The sequence below is a fragment of the Staurois parvus genome, unplaced genomic scaffold, assembly GCF_062004578.1.
Source record: "Staurois parvus isolate SC_StPar_1 unplaced genomic scaffold, SC_StPar_1.0 ptg000025l, whole genome shotgun sequence".
NCBI classification, from domain to species: domain Eukaryota; kingdom Metazoa; phylum Chordata; class Amphibia; order Anura; family Ranidae; genus Staurois; species Staurois parvus.
In genome coordinates, this window is record NW_028317821.1 from 11,102,282 (window position 1) to 11,119,662 (window position 17,381).

The following is a 17,381-nucleotide window of genomic DNA, read 5'->3' on the forward strand; positions in this document are numbered from 1 at the left end:
AACCCACGAGGTGACCAGTGCTTCCGACCTCACGTCCGAAAGCAGGCAGCCGTGGTGGGTTTCTGTAGTGTAGTGGTTATCACGTTCGCCTAACACGCAAAAGGTCCCCGGTTCGAAACCGGGCAGAAACACAATGCACCTCGTTTGTGCTTTTAGCCACAGTCTACGCCGCTTTCCTCTGCTTTTTTCACCCATTGTACTTTAGCATAGACTTTCAGGTTGGAAGACACAAAAAAAATCCCAAGATTAGGTTTCTGTAGTGTAGTGGTTATCACGTTCGCCTTACACGCGAAAGGTCCCCGGTTCGAAACCGGGCAGAAACACAATGCACCTCGTTTGTGGTTTTAGCCACAGTCTACGCCGCTTTCCTCTGCTTTTTTCACCCATTGTACTTTAGCATAGACCTACAGCTTGGAAGACACAAAAACTAGCAAGAAAGGGTTTCTGTAGTGTAGTGGTTATCACGTTCGCCTCACACGCGAAAGGTCCCCGGTTCGAAACCGGGCAGAAACAATGCTTACCTTTAACTTTTTCCCGCATAGGTTGACTCAACACTTGTCCCACGCCTTTCCCGTGTAACAGCCGTACGTGAAATTTGCACATCTCCGTCAGAGTTTCCGTGCATTCCCCACAATGTCAGTTCTTCATCTCCTGGAGTGTGAGTTGACAAGGAGTACTTGAAAACCCTTGCTTGAAGCTTTTAGGTGAGCTGGTTATCTTGTCCCACACAGGGAAATTTTCACTGCAGACCCTATGTGAGTTGAGCAGCAAAACCTGCTGCCTATTGCTCTAAGTGTTTAGATATACTTACTTTCTGGACCCAAAGGCAATGGGAATGTGGACTTTGGCTCTCCTGCCTAGTCAGCTGACCTGGAAAACCTGAAGACCATTGGTGTATATCTTCAGCTGAGCTGTTGAGAAACAGGTGTAGAAAAGCTAGAGCTGACGTATATGACTCACAGTTTCTTGGCAGTAGCGGCTGTTTTGAGAATGTTTTAATCTGCAAGGAAGGTAAAGGAAACTCAAGCTATGAAAAAACCAGAAACAAAAAGTAACCCACGAGGTGACCAGTGCTTCCGACCTCACGTCCGAAAGCAGGCAGCCGTGGTGGGTTTCTGTAGTGTAGTGGTTATCACGTTCGCCTAACACGCGAAAGGTCCCCGGTTCGAAACCGGGCAGAAACACAATGCACCTCGTTTGTGCTTTTAGCCACAGTCTACGCCGCTTTCCGCTGCTTTTTTCACCCATTGTACTTTAGCATAGACTTTCAGGTTGGAAGACACAAAAAAAATCCCAAGATTAGGTTTCTGTAGTGTAGTGGTTATCACGTTCGCCTTACACGCGAAAGGTCCCCAGTTCGAAACCGGGCAGAAACACAATGCACCTCATTTGTTCTTTTAGCCACAGTCTGCGCCGCTTTCCGCTACTTTTTTCACCCATTGTACTTTAGCATAGACTTTCAGGTTGGAAGACACGAAAAAAATCCCAAGATTAGGTGTCTGTAGTGTAGTGGTTATCACGTTCGCCTTACACGCGAAAGGTCCCCGGTTCGAAACCGGGCAGAAACACAATGCACCTCGTTTGTGCTTTTAGCCACAGTCTACGCCGCTTTCCTCTGCTTTTTTCACCCATTGTACTTTAGCATAGACCTACAGCTTGGAAGACACAAAAACTAGCAAGAAAGGGTTTCTGTAGTGTAGTGGTTATCACATTCGCCTCACACGCGAAAGGTCCCCGGTTCGAAACCGGGCAGAAACAATGCTTACCTTTAACTTTTTCCCGCATAGGTTGACTCAACACTTGTCCCACGCCTTTCCCGTGTAACAGCCGTACGTGAAATTTGCACATCTCCGTCAGAGTTTCCGTGCATTCCCCACAATGTCAGTTCTTCATCTCCTGGAGTGTGAGTTGACAAGGAGTACTTGAAAACCCTTGCTTGAAGCTTTTAGGTGAGCTGGTTATCTTGTCCCACACAGGGAAATTTTCACTGCAGACCCTATGTGAGTTGAGCAGCAAAACCTGCTGCCTATTGCTCTAAGTGTTTAGATATACTTACTTTCTGGACCCAAAGGCAATGGGAATGTGGACTTTGGCTCTCCTGCCTAGTCAGCTGACCTGGAAAACCTGAAGACCATTGGTGTATATCTTCAGCTGAGCTGTTGAGAAACAGGTGTAGAAAAGCTAGAGCTGACGTATATGACTCACAGTTTCTTGGCAGTAGCGGCTGTTTTGAGAATGTTTTAATCTGCAAGGAAGGTAAAGGAAACTCAAGCTATGAAAAAACCAGAAACAAAAAGTAACCCACGAGGTGACCAGTGCTTCCGACCTCACGTCCGAAAGCAGGCAGCCGTGGTGGGTTTCTGTAGTGTAGTGGTTATCACGTTCGCCTAACACGCGAAAGGTCCCCGGTTCGAAACCGGGCAGAAACACAATGCACCTCGTTTGTGCTTTTAGCCACAGTCTACGCCGCTTTCCGCTGCTTTTTTCACCCATTGTACTTTAGCATAGACTTTCAGGTTGGAAGACACAAAAAAAATCCCAAGATTAGGTTTCTGTAGTGTAGTGGTTATCACGTTCGCCTTACACGCGAAAGGTCCCCGGTTCGAAACCGGGCAGAAACACAATGCACCTCATTTGTGCTTTTAGCCACAGTCTACGCCGCTTTCCTCTGCTTTTTTCACCCATTGTACTTTAGCATAGACCTACAGCTTGGAAGACACAAAAACTAGCAAGAATGGGTTTCTGTAGTGTAGTGGTTATCACGTTCGCCTCACACGCGAAAGGTCCCCGGTTCGAAACCGGGCAGAAACAATGCTTACCTTTAACTTTTTCCCGCATAGGTTGACTCAACACTTGTCCCACGCCTTTCCCGTGTAACAGCCGTACGTGAAATTTGCACATCTCCGTCAGAGTTTCCGTGCATTCCCCACAATGTCAGTTCTTCATCTCCTGGAGTGTGAGTTGACAAGGAGTACTTGAAAACCCTTGCTTGAAGCTTTTAGGTGAGCTGGTTATCTTGTCCCACACAGGGAAATTTTCACTGCAGACCCTATGTGAGTTGAGCAGCAAAACCTGCTGCCTATTGCTCTAAGTGTTTAGATATACTTACTTTCTGGACCCAAAGGCAATGGGAATGTGGACTTTGGCTCTCCTGCCTAGTCAGCTGACCTGGAAAACCTGAAGACCATTGGTGTATATCTTCAGCTGAGCTGTTGAGAAACAGGTGTAGAAAAGCTAGAGCTGACGTATATGACTCCCAGTTTCTTGGCAGTAGCGGCTGTTTTGAGAATGTTTTAATCTGCAAGGAAGGTAAAGGAAACTCAAGCTATGAAAAAACCAGAAACAAAAAGTAACCCACGAGGTGACCAGTGCTTCCGACCTCACGTCCGAAAGCAGGCAGCCGTGGTGGGTTTCTGTAGTGTAGTGGTTATCACGTTCGCCTAACACGCGAAAGGTCCCCGGTTCGAAACCGGGCAGAAACACAATGCACCTCGTTTGTGCTTTTAGCCACAGTCTACGCCGCTTTCCGCTGCTTTTTTCACCCATTGTACTTTAGCATAGACTTTCAGGTTGGAAGACACAAAAAAAATCCCAAGATTAGGTTTCTGTAGTGTAGTGGTTATCACGTTCGCCTTACACGCGAAAGGTCCCCAGTTCGAAACCGGGCAGAAACACAATGCACCTCATTTGTTCTTTTAGCCACAGTCTGCGCCGCTTTCCGCTACTTTTTTCACCCATTGTACTTTAGCATAGACTTTCAGGTTGGAAGACACGAAAAAAATCCCAAGATTAGGTGTCTGTAGTGTAGTGGTTATCACGTTCGCCTTACACGCGAAAGGTCCCCGGTTCGAAACCGGGCAGAAACACAATGCACCTCGTTTGTGCTTTTAGCCACAGTCTACGCCGCTTTCCTCTGCTTTTTTCACCCATTGTACTTTAGCATAGACCTACAGCTTGGAAGACACAAAAACTAGCAAGAAAGGGTTTCTGTAGTGTAGTGGTTATCACATTCGCCTCACACGCGAAAGGTCCCCGGTTCGAAACCGGGCAGAAACAATGCTTACCTTTAACTTTTTCCCGCATAGGTTGACTCAACACTTGTCCCACGCCTTTCCCGTGTAACAGCCGTACGTGAAATTTGCACATCTCCGTCAGAGTTTCCGTGCATTCCCCACAATGTCAGTTCTTCATCTCCTGGAGTGTGAGTTGACAAGGAGTACTTGAAAACCCTTGCTTGAAGCTTTTAGGTGAGCTGGTTATCTTGTCCCACACAGGGAAATTTTCACTGCAGACCCTATGTGAGTTGAGCAGCAAAACCTGCTGCCTATTGCTCTAAGTGTTTAGATATACTTACTTTCTGGACCCAAAGGCAATGGGAATGTGGACTTTGGCTCTCCTGCCTAGTCAGCTGACCTGGAAAACCTGAAGACCATTGGTGTATATCTTCAGCTGAGCTGTTGAGAAACAGGTGTAGAAAAGCTAGAGCTGACGTATATGACTCACAGTTTCTTGGCAGTAGCGGCTGTTTTGAGAATGTTTTAATCTGCAAGGAAGGTAAAGGAAACTCAAGCTATGAAAAAACCAGAAACAAAAAGTAACCCACGAGGTGACCAGTGCTTCCGACCTCACGTCCGAAAGCAGGCAGCCGTGGTGGGTTTCTGTAGTGTAGTGGTTATCACGTTCGCCTAACACGCGAAAGGTCCCCGGTTCGAAACCGGGCAGAAACACAATGCACCTCGTTTGTGCTTTTAGCCACAGTCTACGCCGCTTTCCGCTGATTTTTTCACCCATTGTACTTTAGCATAGACTTTCAGGTTGGAAGACACAAAAAAAATCCCAAGATTAGGTTTCTGTAGTGTAGTGGTTATCACGTTCGCCTTACACGCGAAAGGTCCCCAGTTCGAAACCGGGCAGAAACACAATGCACCTCATTTGTGCTTTTAGCCACAGTCTACGCCGCTTTCCTCTGCTTTTTTCACCCATTGTACTTTAGCATAGACCTACAGCTTGGAAGACACAAAAACTAGCAAGAATGGGTTTCTGTAGTGTAGTGGTTATCACGTTCGCCTCACACGCGAAAGGTCCCCGGTTCGAAACCGGGCAGAAACAATGCTTACCTTTAACTTTTTCCCGCATAGGTTGACTCAACACTTGTCCCACGCCTTTCCCGTGTAACAGCCGTACGTGAAATTTGCACATCTCCGTCAGAGTTTCCGTGCATTCCCCACAATGTCAGTTCTTCATCTCCTGGAGTGTGAGTTGACAAGGAGTACTTGAAAACCCTTGCTTGAAGCTTTTAGGTGAGCTGGTTATCTTGTCCCACACAGGGAAATTTTCACTGCAGACCCTATGTGAGTTGAGCAGCAAAACCTGCTGCCTATTGCTCTAAGTGTTTAGATATACTTACTTTCTGGACCCAAAGGCAATGGGAATGTGGACTTTGGCTCTCCTGCCTAGTCAGCTGACCTGGAAAACCTGAAGACCATTGGTGTATATCTTTAGCTGAGCTGTTGAGAAACAGGTGTAGAAAAGCTAGAGCTGACGTATATGACTCACAGTTTCTTGGCAGTAGCGGCTGTTTTGAGAATGTTTTAATCTGCAAGGAAGGTAAAGGAAACTCAAGCTATGAAAAAACCAGAAACAAAAAGTAACCCACGAGGTGACCAGTGCTTCCGACCTCACGTCCGAAAGCAGGCAGCCGTGGTGGGTTTCTGTAGTGTAGTGGTTATCACGTTCGCCTAACACGCGAAAGGTCCCCGGTTCGAAACCGGGCAGAAACACAATGCACCTCATTTGTTCTTTTAGCCACAGTCTGCGCCGCTTTCCGCTACTTTTTTCACCCATTGTACTTTAGCATAGACTTTCAGGTTGGAAGACACGAAAAAAATCCCAAGATTAGGTGTCTGTAGTGTAGTGGTTATCACGTTCGCCTTACACGCGAAAGGTCCCCGGTTCGAAACCGGGCAGAAACACAATGCACCTCGTTTGTGCTTTTAGCCACAGTCTACGCCGCTTTCCTCTGCTTTTTTCACCCATTGTACTTTAGCATAGACCTACAGCTTGGAAGACACAAAAACTAGCAAGAAAGGGTTTCTGTAGTGTAGTGGTTATCACGTTCGCCTCACACGCGAAAGGTCCCCGGTTCGAAACCGGGCAGAAACAATGCTTACCTTTAACTTTTTCCCGCATAGGTTGACTCAACACTTGTCCCACGCCTTTCCCGTGTAACAGCCGTACGTGAAATTTGCACATCTCCGTCAGAGTTTCCGTGCATTCCCCACAATGTCAGTTCTTCATCTCCTGGAGTGTGAGTTGACAAGGAGTACTTGAAAACCCTTGCTTGAAGCTTTTAGGTGAGCTGGTTATCTTGTCCCACACAGGGAAATTTTCACTGCAGACCCTATGTGAGTTGAGCAGCAAAACCTGCTGCCTATTGCTCTAAGTGTTTAGATATACTTACTTTCTGGACCCAAAGGCAATGGGAATGTGGACTTTGGCTCTCCTGCCTAGTCAGCTGACCTGGAAAACCTGAAGACCATTGGTGTATATCTTCAGCTGAGCTGTTGAGAAACAGGTGTAGAAAAGCTAGAGCTGACGTATATGACTCACAGTTTCTTGGCAGTAGCGGCTGTTTTGAGAATGTTTTAATCTGCAAGGAAGGTAAAGGAAACTCAAGCTATGAAAAAACCAGAAACAAAAAGTAACCCACGAGGTGACCAGTGCTTCCGACCTCACGTCCGAAAGCAGGCAGCCGTGGTGGGTTTCTGTAGTGTAGTGGTTATCACGTTCGCCTAACACGCGAAAGGTCCCCGGTTCGAAACCGGGCAGAAACACAATGCACCTCGTTTGTGCTTTTAGCCACAGTCTACGCCGCTTTCCGCTGCTTTTTTCACCCATTGTACTTTAGCATAGACTTTCAGGTTGGAAGACACAAAAAAAATCCCAAGATTAGGTTTCTGTAGTGTAGTGGTTGTCACGTTCGCCTTACACGCGAAAGGTCCCCAGTTCGAAACCGGGCAGAAACACAATGCACCTCATTTGTGCTTTTAGCCACAGTCTACGCCACTTTCCTCTGCTTTTTTCACCCATTGTACTTTAGCATAGACCTACAGCTTGGAAGACACAAAAACTAGCAAGAATGGGTTTCTGTAGTGTAGTGGTTATCACGTTCGCCTCACACGCGAAAGGTCCCCGGTTCTAAACCGGGCAGAAACAATGCTTACCTTTAACTTTTTCCTGCATAGGTTGACTCAACACTTGTCCCACGCCTTTCCCGTGTAACAGCCGTACGTGAAATTTGCACATCTCCGTCAGAGTTTCCGTGCATTCCCCACAATGTCAGTTCTTCATCTCCTGGAGTGTGAGTTGACAAGGAGTACTTGAAAACCCTTGCTTGAAGCTTTTAGGTGAGCTGGTTATCTTGTCCCACACAGGGAAATTTTCACTGCAGACCCTATGTGAGTTGAGCAGCAAAACCTGCTGCCTATTGCTCTAAGTGTTTAGATATACTTACTTTCTGGACCCAAAGGCAATGGGAATGTGGACTTTGGCTCTCCTGCCTAGTCAGCTGACCTGGAAAACCTGAAGACCATTGGTGTATATCTTCAGCTGAGCTGTTGAGAAACAGGTGTAGAAAAGCTAGAGCTGACGTATATGACTCCCAGTTTCTTGGCAGTAGCGGCTGTTTTGAGAATGTTTTAATCTGCAAGGAAGGTAAAGGAAACTCAAGCTATGAAAAAACCAGAAACAAAAAGTAACCCACGAGGTGACCAGTGCTTCCGACCTCACGTCCGAAAGCAGGCAGCCGTGGTGGGTTTCTGTAGTGTAGTGGTTATCACGTTCGCCTAACACGCAAAAGGTCCCCGGTTCGAAACCGGGCAGAAACACAATGCACCTCGTTTGTGCTTTTAGCCACAGTCTACGCCGCTTTCCTCTGCTTTTTTCACCCATTGTACTTTAGCATAGACTTTCAGGTTGGAAGACACAAAAAAAATCCCAAGATTAGGTTTCTGTAGTGTAGTGGTTATCACGTTCGCCTTACACGCGAAAGGTCCCCGGTTCGAAACCGGGCAGAAACACAATGCACCTCGTTTGTGGTTTTAGCCACAGTCTACGCCGCTTTCCTCTGCTTTTTTCACCCATTGTACTTTAGCATAGACCTACAGCTTGGAAGACACAAAAACTAGCAAGAAAGGGTTTCTGTAGTGTAGTGGTTATCACGTTCGCCTCACACGCGAAAGGTCCCCGGTTCGAAACCGGGCAGAAACAATGCTTACCTTTAACTTTTTCCCGCATAGGTTGACTCAACACTTGTCCCACGCCTTTCCCGTGTAACAGCCGTACGTGAAATTTGCACATCTCCGTCAGAGTTTCCGTGCATTCCCCACAATGTCAGTTCTTCATCTCCTGGAGTGTGAGTTGACAAGGAGTACTTGAAAACCCTTGCTTGAAGCTTTTAGGTGAGCTGGTTATCTTGTCCCACACAGGGAAATTTTCACTGCAGACCCTATGTGAGTTGAGCAGCAAAACCTGCTGCCTATTGCTCTAAGTGTTTAGATATACTTACTTTCTGGACCCAAAGGCAATGGGAATGTGGACTTTGGCTCTCCTGCCTAGTCAGCTGACCTGGAAAACCTGAAGACCATTGGTGTATATCTTCAGCTGAGCTGTTGAGAAACAGGTGTAGAAAAGCTAGAGCTGACGTATATGACTCACAGTTTCTTGGCAGTAGCGGCTGTTTTGAGAATGTTTTAATCTGCAAGGAAGGTAAAGGAAACTCAAGCTATGAAAAAACCAGAAACAAAAAGTAACCCACGAGGTGACCAGTGCTTCCGACCTCACGTCCGAAAGCAGGCAGCCGTGGTGGGTTTCTGTAGTGTAGTGGTTATCACGTTCGCCTAACACGCGAAAGGTCCCCGGTTCGAAACCGGGCAGAAACACAATGCACCTCGTTTGTGCTTTTAGCCACAGTCTACGCCGCTTTCCGCTGCTTTTTTCACCCATTGTACTTTAGCATAGACTTTCAGGTTGGAAGACACAAAAAAAATCCCAAGATTAGGTTTCTGTAGTGTAGTGGTTATCACGTTCGCCTTACACGCGAAAGGTCCCCAGTTCGAAACCGGGCAGAAACACAATGCACCTCATTTGTTCTTTTAGCCACAGTCTGCGCCGCTTTCCGCTACTTTTTTCACCCATTGTACTTTAGCATAGACTTTCAGGTTGGAAGACACGAAAAAAATCCCAAGATTAGGTGTCTGTAGTGTAGTGGTTATCACGTTCGCCTTACACGCGAAAGGTCCCCGGTTCGAAACCGGGCAGAAACACAATGCACCTCGTTTGTGCTTTTAGCCACAGTCTACGCCGCTTTCCTCTGCTTTTTTCACCCATTGTACTTTAGCATAGACCTACAGCTTGGAAGACACAAAAACTAGCAAGAAAGGGTTTCTGTAGTGTAGTGGTTATCACATTCGCCTCACACGCGAAAGGTCCCCGGTTCGAAACCGGGCAGAAACAATGCTTACCTTTAACTTTTTCCCGCATAGGTTGACTCAACACTTGTCCCACGCCTTTCCCGTGTAACAGCCGTACGTGAAATTTGCACATCTCCGTCAGAGTTTCCGTGCATTCCCCACAATGTCAGTTCTTCATCTCCTGGAGTGTGAGTTGACAAGGAGTACTTGAAAACCCTTGCTTGAAGCTTTTAGGTGAGCTGGTTATCTTGTCCCACACAGGGAAATTTTCACTGCAGACCCTATGTGAGTTGAGCAGCAAAACCTGCTGCCTATTGCTCTAAGTGTTTAGATATACTTACTTTCTGGACCCAAAGGCAATGGGAATGTGGACTTTGGCTCTCCTGCCTAGTCAGCTGACCTGGAAAACCTGAAGACCATTGGTGTATATCTTCAGCTGAGCTGTTGAGAAACAGGTGTAGAAAAGCTAGAGCTGACGTATATGACTCACAGTTTCTTGGCAGTAGCGGCTGTTTTGAGAATGTTTTAATCTGCAAGGAAGGTAAAGGAAACTCAAGCTATGAAAAAACCAGAAACAAAAAGTAACCCACGAGGTGACCAGTGCTTCCGACCTCACGTCCGAAAGCAGGCAGCCGTGGTGGGTTTCTGTAGTGTAGTGGTTATCACGTTCGCCTAACACGCGAAAGGTCCCCGGTTCGAAACCGGGCAGAAACACAATGCACCTCGTTTGTGCTTTTAGCCACAGTCTACGCCGCTTTCCGCTGCTTTTTTCACCCATTGTACTTTAGCATAGACTTTCAGGTTGGAAGACACAAAAAAAATCCCAAGATTAGGTTTCTGTAGTGTAGTGGTTATCACGTTCGCCTTACACGCGAAAGGTCCCCAGTTCGAAACCGGGCAGAAACACAATGCACCTCATTTGTGCTTTTAGCCACAGTCTACGCCGCTTTCCTCTGCTTTTTTCACCCATTGTACTTTAGCATAGACCTACAGCTTGGAAGACACAAAAACTAGCAAGAATGGGTTTCTGTAGTGTAGTGGTTATCACGTTCGCCTCACACGCGAAAGGTCCCCGGTTCGAAACCGGGCAGAAACAATGCTTACCTTTAACTTTTTCCCGCATAGGTTGACTCAACACTTGTCCCACGCCTTTCCCGTGTAACAGCCGTACGTGAAATTTGCACATCTCCGTCAGAGTTTCCGTGCATTCCCCACAATGTCAGTTCTTCATCTCCTGGAGTGTGAGTTGACAAGGAGTACTTGAAAACCCTTGCTTGAAGCTTTTAGGTGAGCTGGTTATCTTGTCCCACACAGGGAAATTTTCACTGCAGACCCTATGTGAGTTGAGCAGCAAAACCTGCTGCCTATTGCTCTAAGTGTTTAGATATACTTACTTTCTGGACCCAAAGGCAATGGGAATGTGGACTTTGGCTCTCCTGCCTAGTCAGCTGACCTGGAAAACCTGAAGACCATTGGTGTATATCTTCAGCTGAGCTGTTGAGAAACAGGTGTAGAAAAGCTAGAGCTGACGTATATGACTCACAGTTTCTTGGCAGTAGCGGCTGTTTTGAGAATGTTTTAATCTGCAAGGAAGGTAAAGGAAACTCAAGCTATGAAAAAACCAGAAACAAAAAGTAACCCACGAGGTGACCAGTGCTTCCGACCTCACGTCCGAAAGCAGGCAGCCGTGGTGGGTTTCTGTAGTGTAGTGGTTATCACGTTCGCCTAACACGCGAAAGGTCCCCGGTTCGAAACCGGGCAGAAACACAATGCACCTCATTTGTTCTTTTAGCCACAGTCTGCGCCGCTTTCCGCTACTTTTTTCACCCATTGTACTTTAGCATAGACTTTCAGGTTGGAAGACACGAAAAAAATCCCAAGATTAGGTGTCTGTAGTGTAGTGGTTATCACGTTCGCCTTACACGCGAAAGGTCCCCGGTTCGAAACCGGGCAGAAACACAATGCACCTCGTTTGTGCTTTTAGCCACAGTCTACGCCGCTTTCCTCTGCTTTTTTCACCCATTGTACTTTAGCATAGACCTACAGCTTGGAAGACACAAAAACTAGCAAGAAAGGGTTTCTGTAGTGTAGTGGTTATCACATTCGCCTCACACGCGAAAGGTCCCCGGTTCGAAACCGGGCAGAAACAATGCTTACCTTTAACTTTTTCCCGCATAGGTTGACTCAACACTTGTCCCACGCCTTTCCCGTGTAACAGCCGTACGTGAAATTTGCACATCTCCGTCAGAGTTTCCGTGCATTCCCCACAATGTCAGTTCTTCATCTCCTGGAGTGTGAGTTGACAAGGAGTACTTGAAAACCCTTGCTTGAAGCTTTTAGGTGAGCTGGTTATCTTGTCCCACACAGGGAAATTTTCACTGCAGACCCTATGTGAGTTGAGCAGCAAAACCTGCTGCCTATTGCTCTAAGTGTTTAGATATACTTACTTTCTGGACCCAAAGGCAATGGGAATGTGGACTTTGGCTCTCCTGCCTAGTCAGCTGACCTGGAAAACCTGAAGACCATTGGTGTATATCTTCAGCTGAGCTGTTGAGAAACAGGTGTAGAAAAGCTAGAGCTGACGTATATGACTCACAGTTTCTTGGCAGTAGCGGCTGTTTTGAGAATGTTTTAATCTGCAAGGAAGGTAAAGGAAACTCAAGCTATGAAAAAACCAGAAACAAAAAGTAACCCACGAGGTGACCAGTGCTTCCGACCTCACGTCCGAAAGCAGGCAGCCGTGGTGGGTTTCTGTAGTGTAGTGGTTATCACGTTCGCCTAACACGCGAAAGGTCCCCGGTTCGAAACCGGGCAGAAACACAATGCACCTCGTTTGTGCTTTTAGCCACAGTCTACGCCGCTTTCCGCTGCTTTTTTCACCCATTGTACTTTAGCATAGACTTTCAGGTTGGAAGACACAAAAAAAATCCCAAGATTAGGTTTCTGTAGTGTAGTGGTTATCACGTTCGCCTTACACGCGAAAGGTCCCCAGTTCGAAACCGGGCAGAAACACAATGCACCTCATTTGTGCTTTTAGCCACAGTCTACGCCGCTTTCCTCTGCTTTTTTCACCCATTGTACTTTAGCATAGACCTACAGCTTGGAAGACACAAAAACTAGCAAGAATGGGTTTCTGTAGTGTAGTGGTTATCACGTTCGCCTCACACGCGAAAGGTCCCCGGTTCGAAACCGGGCAGAAACAATGCTTACCTTTAACTTTTTCCCGCATAGGTTGACTCAACACTTGTCCCACGCCTTTCCCGTGTAACAGCCGTACGTGAAATTTGCACATCTCCGTCAGAGTTTCCGTGCATTCCCCACAATGTCAGTTCTTCATCTCCTGGAGTGTGAGTTGACAAGGAGTACTTGAAAACCCTTGCTTGAAGCTTTTAGGTGAGCTGGTTATCTTGTCCCACACAGGGAAATTTTCACTGCAGACCCTATGTGAGTTGAGCAGCAAAACCTGCTGCCTATTGCTCTAAGTGTTTAGATATACTTACTTTCTGGACCCAAAGGCAATGGGAATGTGGACTTTGGCTCTCCTGCCTAGTCAGCTGACCTGGAAAACCTGAAGACCATTGGTGTATATCTTCAGCTGAGCTGTTGAGAAACAGGTGTAGAAAAGCTAGAGCTGACGTATATGACTCACAGTTTCTTGGCAGTAGCGGCTGTTTTGAGAATGTTTTAATCTGCAAGGAAGGTAAAGGAAACTCAAGCTATGAAAAAACCAGAAACAAAAAGTAACCCACGAGGTGACCAGTGCTTCCGACCTCACGTCCGAAAGCAGGCAGCCGTGGTGGGTTTCTGTAGTGTAGTGGTTATCACGTTCGCCTAACACGCGAAAGGTCCCCGGTTCGAAACCGGGCAGAAACACAATGCACCTCATTTGTTCTTTTAGCCACAGTCTGCGCCGCTTTCCGCTACTTTTTTCACCCATTGTACTTTAGCATAGACTTTCAGGTTGGAAGACACGAAAAAAATCCCAAGATTAGGTGTCTGTAGTGTAGTGGTTATCACGTTCGCCTTACACGCGAAAGGTCCCCGGTTCGAAACCGGGCAGAAACACAATGCACCTCGTTTGTGCTTTTAGCCACAGTCTACGCCGCTTTCCTCTGCTTTTTTCACCCATTGTACTTTAGCATAGACCTACAGCTTGGAAGACACAAAAACTAGCAAGAAAGGGTTTCTGTAGTGTAGTGGTTATCACGTTCGCCTCACACGCGAAAGGTCCCCGGTTCGAAACCGGGCAGAAACAATGCTTACCTTTAACTTTTTCCCGCATAGGTTGACTCAACACTTGTCCCACGCCTTTCCCGTGTAACAGCCGTACGTGAAATTTGCACATCTCCGTCAGAGTTTCCGTGCATTCCCCACAATGTCAGTTCTTCATCTCCTGGAGTGTGAGTTGACAAGGAGTACTTGAAAACCCTTGCTTGAAGCTTTTAGGTGAGCTGGTTATCTTGTCCCACACAGGGAAATTTTCACTGCAGACCCTATGTGAGTTGAGCAGCAAAACCTGCTGCCTATTGCTCTAAGTGTTTAGATATACTTACTTTCTGGACCCAAAGGCAATGGGAATGTGTACTTTGGCTCTCCTGCCTAGTCAGCTGACCTGGAAAACCTGAAGACCATTGGTGTATATCTTCAGCTGAGCTGTTGAGAAACAGGTGTAGAAAAGCTAGAGCTGACGTATATGACTCACAGTTTCTTGGCAGTAGCGGCTGTTTTGAGAATGTTTTAATCTGCAAGGAAGGTAAAGGAAACTCAAGCTATGAAAAAACCAGAAACAAAAAGTAACCCACGAGGTGACCAGTGCTTCCGACCTCACGTCCGAAAGCAGGCAGCCGTGGTGGGTTTCTGTAGTGTAGTGGTTATCACGTTCGCCTAACACGCGAAAGGTCCCCGGTTCGAAACCGGGCAGAAACACAATGCACCTCGTTTGTGCTTTTAGCCACAGTCTACGCCGCTTTCCGCTGCTTTTTTCACCCATTGTACTTTAGCATAGACTTTCAGGTTGGAAGACACAAAAAAAATCCCAAGATTAGGTTTCTGTAGTGTAGTGGTTGTCACGTTCGCCTTACACGCGAAAGGTCCCCAGTTCGAAACCGGGCAGAAACACAATGCACCTCATTTGTGCTTTTAGCCACAGTCTACGCCACTTTCCTCTGCTTTTTTCACCCATTGTACTTTAGCATAGACCTACAGCTTGGAAGACACAAAAACTAGCAAGAATGGGTTTCTGTAGTGTAGTGGTTATCACGTTCGCCTCACACGCGAAAGGTCCCCGGTTCGAAACCGGGCAGAAACAATGCTTACCTTTAACTTTTTCCCGCATAGGTTGACTCAACACTTGTCCCACGCCTTTCCCGTGTAACAGCCGTACGTGAAATTTGCACATCTCCGTCAGAGTTTCCGTGCATTCCCCACAATGTCAGTTCTTCATCTCCTGGAGTGTGAGTTGACAAGGAGTACTTGAAAACCCTTGCTTGAAGCTTTTAGGTGAGCTGGTTATCTTGTCCCACACAGGGAAATTTTCACTGCAGACCCTATGTGAGTTGAGCAGCAAAACCTGCTGCCTATTGCTCTAAGTGTTTAGATATACTTACTTTCTGGACCCAAAGGCAATGGGAATGTGGACTTTGGCTCTCCTGCCTAGTCAGCTGACCTGGAAAACCTGAAGACCATTGGTGTATATCTTCAGCTGAGCTGTTGAGAAACAGGTGTAGAAAAGCTAGAGCTGACGTATATGACTCACAGTTTCTTGGCAGTAGCGGCTGTTTTGAGAATGTTTTAATCTGCAAGGAAGGTAAAGGAAACTCAAGCTATGAAAAAACCAGAAACAAAAAGTAACCCACGAGGTGACCAGTGCTTCCGACCTCACGTCCGAAAGCAGGCAGCCGTGGTGGGTTTCTGTAGTGTAGTGGTTATCACGTTCGCCTAACACGCGAAAGGTCCCCGGTTCGAAACCGGGCAGAAACACAATGCACCTCGTTTGTGCTTTTAGCCACAGTCTACGCCGCTTTCCGCTGCTTTTTTCACCCATTGTACTTTAGCATAGACTTTCAGGTTGGAAGACACAAAAAAAATCCCAAGATTAGGTTTCTGTAGTGTAGTGGTTGTCACGTTCGCCTTACACGCGAATGGTCCCCAGTTCGAAACCGGGCAGAAACACAATGCACCTCATTTGTGCTTTTAGCCACAGTCTACGCCACTTTCCTCTGCTTTTTTCACCCATTGTACTTTAGCATAGACCTACAGCTTGGAAGACACAAAAACTAGCAAGAATGGGTTTCTGTAGTGTAGTGGTTATCACGTTCGCCTCACACGCGAAAGGTCCCCGGTTCTAAACCGGGCAGAAACAATGCTTACCTTTAACTTTTTCCTGCATAGGTTGACTCAACACTTGTCCCACGCCTTTCCCGTGTAACAGCCGTACGTGAAATTTGCACATCTCCGTCAGAGTTTCCGTGCATTCCCCACAATGTCAGTTCTTCATCTCCTGGAGTGTGAGTTGACAAGGAGTACTTGAAAACCCTTGCTTGAAGCTTTTAGGTGAGCTGGTTATCTTGTCCCACACAGGGAAATTTTCACTGCAGACCCTATGTGAGTTGAGCAGCAAAACCTGCTGCCTATTGCTCTAAGTGTTTAGATATACTTACTTTCTGGACCCAAAGGCAATGGGAATGTGGACTTTGGCTCTCCTGCCTAGTCAGCTGACCTGGAAAACCTGAAGACCATTGGTGTATATCTTCAGCTGAGCTGTTGAGAAACAGGTGTAGAAAAGCTAGAGCTGACGTATATGACTCACAGTTTCTTGGCAGTAGCGGCTGTTTTGAGAATGTTTTAATCTGCAAGGAAGGTAAAGGAAACTCAAGCTATGAAAAAACCAGAAACAAAAAGTAACCCACGAGGTGACCAGTGCTTCCGACCTCACGTCCGAAAGCAGGCAGCCGTGGTGGGTTTCTGTAGTGTAGTGGTTATCACGTTCGCCTAACACGCAAAAGGTCCCCGGTTCGAAACCGGGCAGAAACACAATGCACCTCGTTTGTGCTTTTAGCCACAGTCTACGCCGCTTTCCGCTGCTTTTTTCACCCATTGTACTTTAGCATAGACTTTCAGGTTGGAAGACACAAAAAAAATCCCAAGATTAGGTTTCTGTAGTGTAGTGGTTGTCACGTTCGCCTTACACGCGAAAGGTCCCCAGTTCGAAACTGGGCAGAAACACAATGCACCTCATTTGTGCTTTTAGCCACAGTCTACGCCACTTTCCTCTGCTTTTTTCACCCATTGTACTTTAGCATAGACCTACAGCTTGGAAGACACAAAAACTAGCAAGAATGGGTTTCTGTAGTGTAGTGGTTATCACGTTCGCCTCACACGCGAAAGGTCCCCGGTTCTAAACCGGGCAGAAACAATGCTTACCTTTAACTTTTTCCTGCATAGGTTGACTCAACACTTGTCCCACGCCTTTCCCGTGTAACAGCCATACGTGAAATTGCACATCTCCGTCAGAGTTTCCGTGCATTCCCCACAATGTCAGTTCTTCATCTCCTGGAGTGTGAGTTGACAAGGAGTACTTGAAAACCCTTGCTTGAAGCTTTTAGGTGAGCTGGTTATCTTGTCCCACACAGGGAAATTTTCACTGCAGACCCTATGTGAGTTGAGCAGCAAAACCTGCTGCCTATTGCTCTAAGTGTTTAGATATACTTACTTTCTGGACCCAAAGGCAATGGGAATGTGTACTTTGGCTCTCCTGCCTAGTCAGTTGACCTGGAAAACCTGAAGACCATTGGTGTATATCTTCAGCTGAGCTGTTGAGAAACAGGTGTAGAAAAGCTAGAGCTGACGTATATGACTCACAGTTTCTTGGCAGTAGCAGCTGTTTTGAGAATGTTTTAATCTGCAAGGAAG

At 46.7% G+C, this 17,381-nt stretch overlaps 51 non-coding genes across 51 annotated transcripts; all 51 read left to right on the forward strand.

Moving 5' to 3' along the window:
• The first annotated feature begins 58 nt into the window (after positions 1-58).
• TRNAV-AAC (transfer RNA valine (anticodon AAC)) lies at positions 59-131 on the forward strand. The gene has a single exon. It is a non-coding gene; the product is annotated as a tRNA-Val (tRNA).
• Positions 132-250: 119 nt separating this feature from the next.
• Positions 251-323, forward strand: TRNAV-UAC (transfer RNA valine (anticodon UAC)). Its single transcript has one exon. It is a non-coding gene; the product is annotated as a tRNA-Val (tRNA).
• A 117-nt stretch (positions 324-440) lies between these two features.
• TRNAV-CAC (transfer RNA valine (anticodon CAC)) lies at positions 441-513 on the forward strand. Its single transcript has one exon. It is a non-coding gene; the product is annotated as a tRNA-Val (tRNA).
• Positions 514-1,111: 598 nt separating this feature from the next.
• TRNAV-AAC (transfer RNA valine (anticodon AAC)) lies at positions 1,112-1,184 on the forward strand. The gene has a single exon. It is a non-coding gene; the product is annotated as a tRNA-Val (tRNA).
• Positions 1,185-1,303: 119 nt separating this feature from the next.
• Positions 1,304-1,376, forward strand: TRNAV-UAC (transfer RNA valine (anticodon UAC)). Its single transcript has one exon. It is a non-coding gene; the product is annotated as a tRNA-Val (tRNA).
• A 119-nt stretch (positions 1,377-1,495) lies between these two features.
• On the forward strand, positions 1,496-1,568 carry TRNAV-UAC (transfer RNA valine (anticodon UAC)). Its single transcript has one exon. It is a non-coding gene; the product is annotated as a tRNA-Val (tRNA).
• Positions 1,569-1,685: 117 nt separating this feature from the next.
• TRNAV-CAC (transfer RNA valine (anticodon CAC)) lies at positions 1,686-1,758 on the forward strand. The gene has a single exon. It is a non-coding gene; the product is annotated as a tRNA-Val (tRNA).
• Positions 1,759-2,356: 598 nt separating this feature from the next.
• Positions 2,357-2,429, forward strand: TRNAV-AAC (transfer RNA valine (anticodon AAC)). Its single transcript has one exon. It is a non-coding gene; the product is annotated as a tRNA-Val (tRNA).
• Positions 2,430-2,548: 119 nt separating this feature from the next.
• On the forward strand, positions 2,549-2,621 carry TRNAV-UAC (transfer RNA valine (anticodon UAC)). The gene has a single exon. It is a non-coding gene; the product is annotated as a tRNA-Val (tRNA).
• Positions 2,622-2,738: 117 nt separating this feature from the next.
• Positions 2,739-2,811, forward strand: TRNAV-CAC (transfer RNA valine (anticodon CAC)). The gene has a single exon. It is a non-coding gene; the product is annotated as a tRNA-Val (tRNA).
• Positions 2,812-3,409: 598 nt separating this feature from the next.
• On the forward strand, positions 3,410-3,482 carry TRNAV-AAC (transfer RNA valine (anticodon AAC)). Its single transcript has one exon. It is a non-coding gene; the product is annotated as a tRNA-Val (tRNA).
• A 119-nt stretch (positions 3,483-3,601) lies between these two features.
• On the forward strand, positions 3,602-3,674 carry TRNAV-UAC (transfer RNA valine (anticodon UAC)). The gene has a single exon. It is a non-coding gene; the product is annotated as a tRNA-Val (tRNA).
• Positions 3,675-3,793: 119 nt separating this feature from the next.
• Positions 3,794-3,866, forward strand: TRNAV-UAC (transfer RNA valine (anticodon UAC)). Its single transcript has one exon. It is a non-coding gene; the product is annotated as a tRNA-Val (tRNA).
• A 117-nt stretch (positions 3,867-3,983) lies between these two features.
• TRNAV-CAC (transfer RNA valine (anticodon CAC)) lies at positions 3,984-4,056 on the forward strand. Its single transcript has one exon. It is a non-coding gene; the product is annotated as a tRNA-Val (tRNA).
• Positions 4,057-4,654: 598 nt separating this feature from the next.
• On the forward strand, positions 4,655-4,727 carry TRNAV-AAC (transfer RNA valine (anticodon AAC)). Its single transcript has one exon. It is a non-coding gene; the product is annotated as a tRNA-Val (tRNA).
• Positions 4,728-4,846: 119 nt separating this feature from the next.
• On the forward strand, positions 4,847-4,919 carry TRNAV-UAC (transfer RNA valine (anticodon UAC)). The gene has a single exon. It is a non-coding gene; the product is annotated as a tRNA-Val (tRNA).
• Positions 4,920-5,036: 117 nt separating this feature from the next.
• TRNAV-CAC (transfer RNA valine (anticodon CAC)) lies at positions 5,037-5,109 on the forward strand. Its single transcript has one exon. It is a non-coding gene; the product is annotated as a tRNA-Val (tRNA).
• A 598-nt stretch (positions 5,110-5,707) lies between these two features.
• On the forward strand, positions 5,708-5,780 carry TRNAV-AAC (transfer RNA valine (anticodon AAC)). Its single transcript has one exon. It is a non-coding gene; the product is annotated as a tRNA-Val (tRNA).
• Positions 5,781-5,899: 119 nt separating this feature from the next.
• Positions 5,900-5,972, forward strand: TRNAV-UAC (transfer RNA valine (anticodon UAC)). Its single transcript has one exon. It is a non-coding gene; the product is annotated as a tRNA-Val (tRNA).
• Positions 5,973-6,089: 117 nt separating this feature from the next.
• On the forward strand, positions 6,090-6,162 carry TRNAV-CAC (transfer RNA valine (anticodon CAC)). The gene has a single exon. It is a non-coding gene; the product is annotated as a tRNA-Val (tRNA).
• A 598-nt stretch (positions 6,163-6,760) lies between these two features.
• TRNAV-AAC (transfer RNA valine (anticodon AAC)) lies at positions 6,761-6,833 on the forward strand. Its single transcript has one exon. It is a non-coding gene; the product is annotated as a tRNA-Val (tRNA).
• A 119-nt stretch (positions 6,834-6,952) lies between these two features.
• On the forward strand, positions 6,953-7,025 carry TRNAV-UAC (transfer RNA valine (anticodon UAC)). Its single transcript has one exon. It is a non-coding gene; the product is annotated as a tRNA-Val (tRNA).
• A 117-nt stretch (positions 7,026-7,142) lies between these two features.
• On the forward strand, positions 7,143-7,215 carry TRNAV-CAC (transfer RNA valine (anticodon CAC)). The gene has a single exon. It is a non-coding gene; the product is annotated as a tRNA-Val (tRNA).
• Positions 7,216-7,813: 598 nt separating this feature from the next.
• Positions 7,814-7,886, forward strand: TRNAV-AAC (transfer RNA valine (anticodon AAC)). Its single transcript has one exon. It is a non-coding gene; the product is annotated as a tRNA-Val (tRNA).
• A 119-nt stretch (positions 7,887-8,005) lies between these two features.
• TRNAV-UAC (transfer RNA valine (anticodon UAC)) lies at positions 8,006-8,078 on the forward strand. The gene has a single exon. It is a non-coding gene; the product is annotated as a tRNA-Val (tRNA).
• A 117-nt stretch (positions 8,079-8,195) lies between these two features.
• On the forward strand, positions 8,196-8,268 carry TRNAV-CAC (transfer RNA valine (anticodon CAC)). Its single transcript has one exon. It is a non-coding gene; the product is annotated as a tRNA-Val (tRNA).
• A 598-nt stretch (positions 8,269-8,866) lies between these two features.
• Positions 8,867-8,939, forward strand: TRNAV-AAC (transfer RNA valine (anticodon AAC)). Its single transcript has one exon. It is a non-coding gene; the product is annotated as a tRNA-Val (tRNA).
• Positions 8,940-9,058: 119 nt separating this feature from the next.
• Positions 9,059-9,131, forward strand: TRNAV-UAC (transfer RNA valine (anticodon UAC)). The gene has a single exon. It is a non-coding gene; the product is annotated as a tRNA-Val (tRNA).
• Positions 9,132-9,250: 119 nt separating this feature from the next.
• On the forward strand, positions 9,251-9,323 carry TRNAV-UAC (transfer RNA valine (anticodon UAC)). Its single transcript has one exon. It is a non-coding gene; the product is annotated as a tRNA-Val (tRNA).
• Positions 9,324-9,440: 117 nt separating this feature from the next.
• On the forward strand, positions 9,441-9,513 carry TRNAV-CAC (transfer RNA valine (anticodon CAC)). The gene has a single exon. It is a non-coding gene; the product is annotated as a tRNA-Val (tRNA).
• Positions 9,514-10,111: 598 nt separating this feature from the next.
• Positions 10,112-10,184, forward strand: TRNAV-AAC (transfer RNA valine (anticodon AAC)). The gene has a single exon. It is a non-coding gene; the product is annotated as a tRNA-Val (tRNA).
• Positions 10,185-10,303: 119 nt separating this feature from the next.
• On the forward strand, positions 10,304-10,376 carry TRNAV-UAC (transfer RNA valine (anticodon UAC)). Its single transcript has one exon. It is a non-coding gene; the product is annotated as a tRNA-Val (tRNA).
• A 117-nt stretch (positions 10,377-10,493) lies between these two features.
• On the forward strand, positions 10,494-10,566 carry TRNAV-CAC (transfer RNA valine (anticodon CAC)). Its single transcript has one exon. It is a non-coding gene; the product is annotated as a tRNA-Val (tRNA).
• A 598-nt stretch (positions 10,567-11,164) lies between these two features.
• Positions 11,165-11,237, forward strand: TRNAV-AAC (transfer RNA valine (anticodon AAC)). The gene has a single exon. It is a non-coding gene; the product is annotated as a tRNA-Val (tRNA).
• Positions 11,238-11,356: 119 nt separating this feature from the next.
• On the forward strand, positions 11,357-11,429 carry TRNAV-UAC (transfer RNA valine (anticodon UAC)). The gene has a single exon. It is a non-coding gene; the product is annotated as a tRNA-Val (tRNA).
• A 117-nt stretch (positions 11,430-11,546) lies between these two features.
• Positions 11,547-11,619, forward strand: TRNAV-CAC (transfer RNA valine (anticodon CAC)). Its single transcript has one exon. It is a non-coding gene; the product is annotated as a tRNA-Val (tRNA).
• A 598-nt stretch (positions 11,620-12,217) lies between these two features.
• On the forward strand, positions 12,218-12,290 carry TRNAV-AAC (transfer RNA valine (anticodon AAC)). Its single transcript has one exon. It is a non-coding gene; the product is annotated as a tRNA-Val (tRNA).
• Positions 12,291-12,409: 119 nt separating this feature from the next.
• Positions 12,410-12,482, forward strand: TRNAV-UAC (transfer RNA valine (anticodon UAC)). The gene has a single exon. It is a non-coding gene; the product is annotated as a tRNA-Val (tRNA).
• Positions 12,483-12,599: 117 nt separating this feature from the next.
• TRNAV-CAC (transfer RNA valine (anticodon CAC)) lies at positions 12,600-12,672 on the forward strand. The gene has a single exon. It is a non-coding gene; the product is annotated as a tRNA-Val (tRNA).
• A 598-nt stretch (positions 12,673-13,270) lies between these two features.
• TRNAV-AAC (transfer RNA valine (anticodon AAC)) lies at positions 13,271-13,343 on the forward strand. The gene has a single exon. It is a non-coding gene; the product is annotated as a tRNA-Val (tRNA).
• Positions 13,344-13,462: 119 nt separating this feature from the next.
• TRNAV-UAC (transfer RNA valine (anticodon UAC)) lies at positions 13,463-13,535 on the forward strand. The gene has a single exon. It is a non-coding gene; the product is annotated as a tRNA-Val (tRNA).
• A 117-nt stretch (positions 13,536-13,652) lies between these two features.
• TRNAV-CAC (transfer RNA valine (anticodon CAC)) lies at positions 13,653-13,725 on the forward strand. Its single transcript has one exon. It is a non-coding gene; the product is annotated as a tRNA-Val (tRNA).
• A 598-nt stretch (positions 13,726-14,323) lies between these two features.
• On the forward strand, positions 14,324-14,396 carry TRNAV-AAC (transfer RNA valine (anticodon AAC)). The gene has a single exon. It is a non-coding gene; the product is annotated as a tRNA-Val (tRNA).
• Positions 14,397-14,515: 119 nt separating this feature from the next.
• Positions 14,516-14,588, forward strand: TRNAV-UAC (transfer RNA valine (anticodon UAC)). Its single transcript has one exon. It is a non-coding gene; the product is annotated as a tRNA-Val (tRNA).
• A 117-nt stretch (positions 14,589-14,705) lies between these two features.
• Positions 14,706-14,778, forward strand: TRNAV-CAC (transfer RNA valine (anticodon CAC)). The gene has a single exon. It is a non-coding gene; the product is annotated as a tRNA-Val (tRNA).
• A 598-nt stretch (positions 14,779-15,376) lies between these two features.
• Positions 15,377-15,449, forward strand: TRNAV-AAC (transfer RNA valine (anticodon AAC)). Its single transcript has one exon. It is a non-coding gene; the product is annotated as a tRNA-Val (tRNA).
• A 119-nt stretch (positions 15,450-15,568) lies between these two features.
• Positions 15,569-15,641, forward strand: TRNAV-UAC (transfer RNA valine (anticodon UAC)). Its single transcript has one exon. It is a non-coding gene; the product is annotated as a tRNA-Val (tRNA).
• A 117-nt stretch (positions 15,642-15,758) lies between these two features.
• On the forward strand, positions 15,759-15,831 carry TRNAV-CAC (transfer RNA valine (anticodon CAC)). Its single transcript has one exon. It is a non-coding gene; the product is annotated as a tRNA-Val (tRNA).
• A 598-nt stretch (positions 15,832-16,429) lies between these two features.
• TRNAV-AAC (transfer RNA valine (anticodon AAC)) lies at positions 16,430-16,502 on the forward strand. The gene has a single exon. It is a non-coding gene; the product is annotated as a tRNA-Val (tRNA).
• A 119-nt stretch (positions 16,503-16,621) lies between these two features.
• On the forward strand, positions 16,622-16,694 carry TRNAV-UAC (transfer RNA valine (anticodon UAC)). The gene has a single exon. It is a non-coding gene; the product is annotated as a tRNA-Val (tRNA).
• Positions 16,695-16,811: 117 nt separating this feature from the next.
• TRNAV-CAC (transfer RNA valine (anticodon CAC)) lies at positions 16,812-16,884 on the forward strand. The gene has a single exon. It is a non-coding gene; the product is annotated as a tRNA-Val (tRNA).
• Positions 16,885-17,381: the final 497 nt, after the last annotated feature.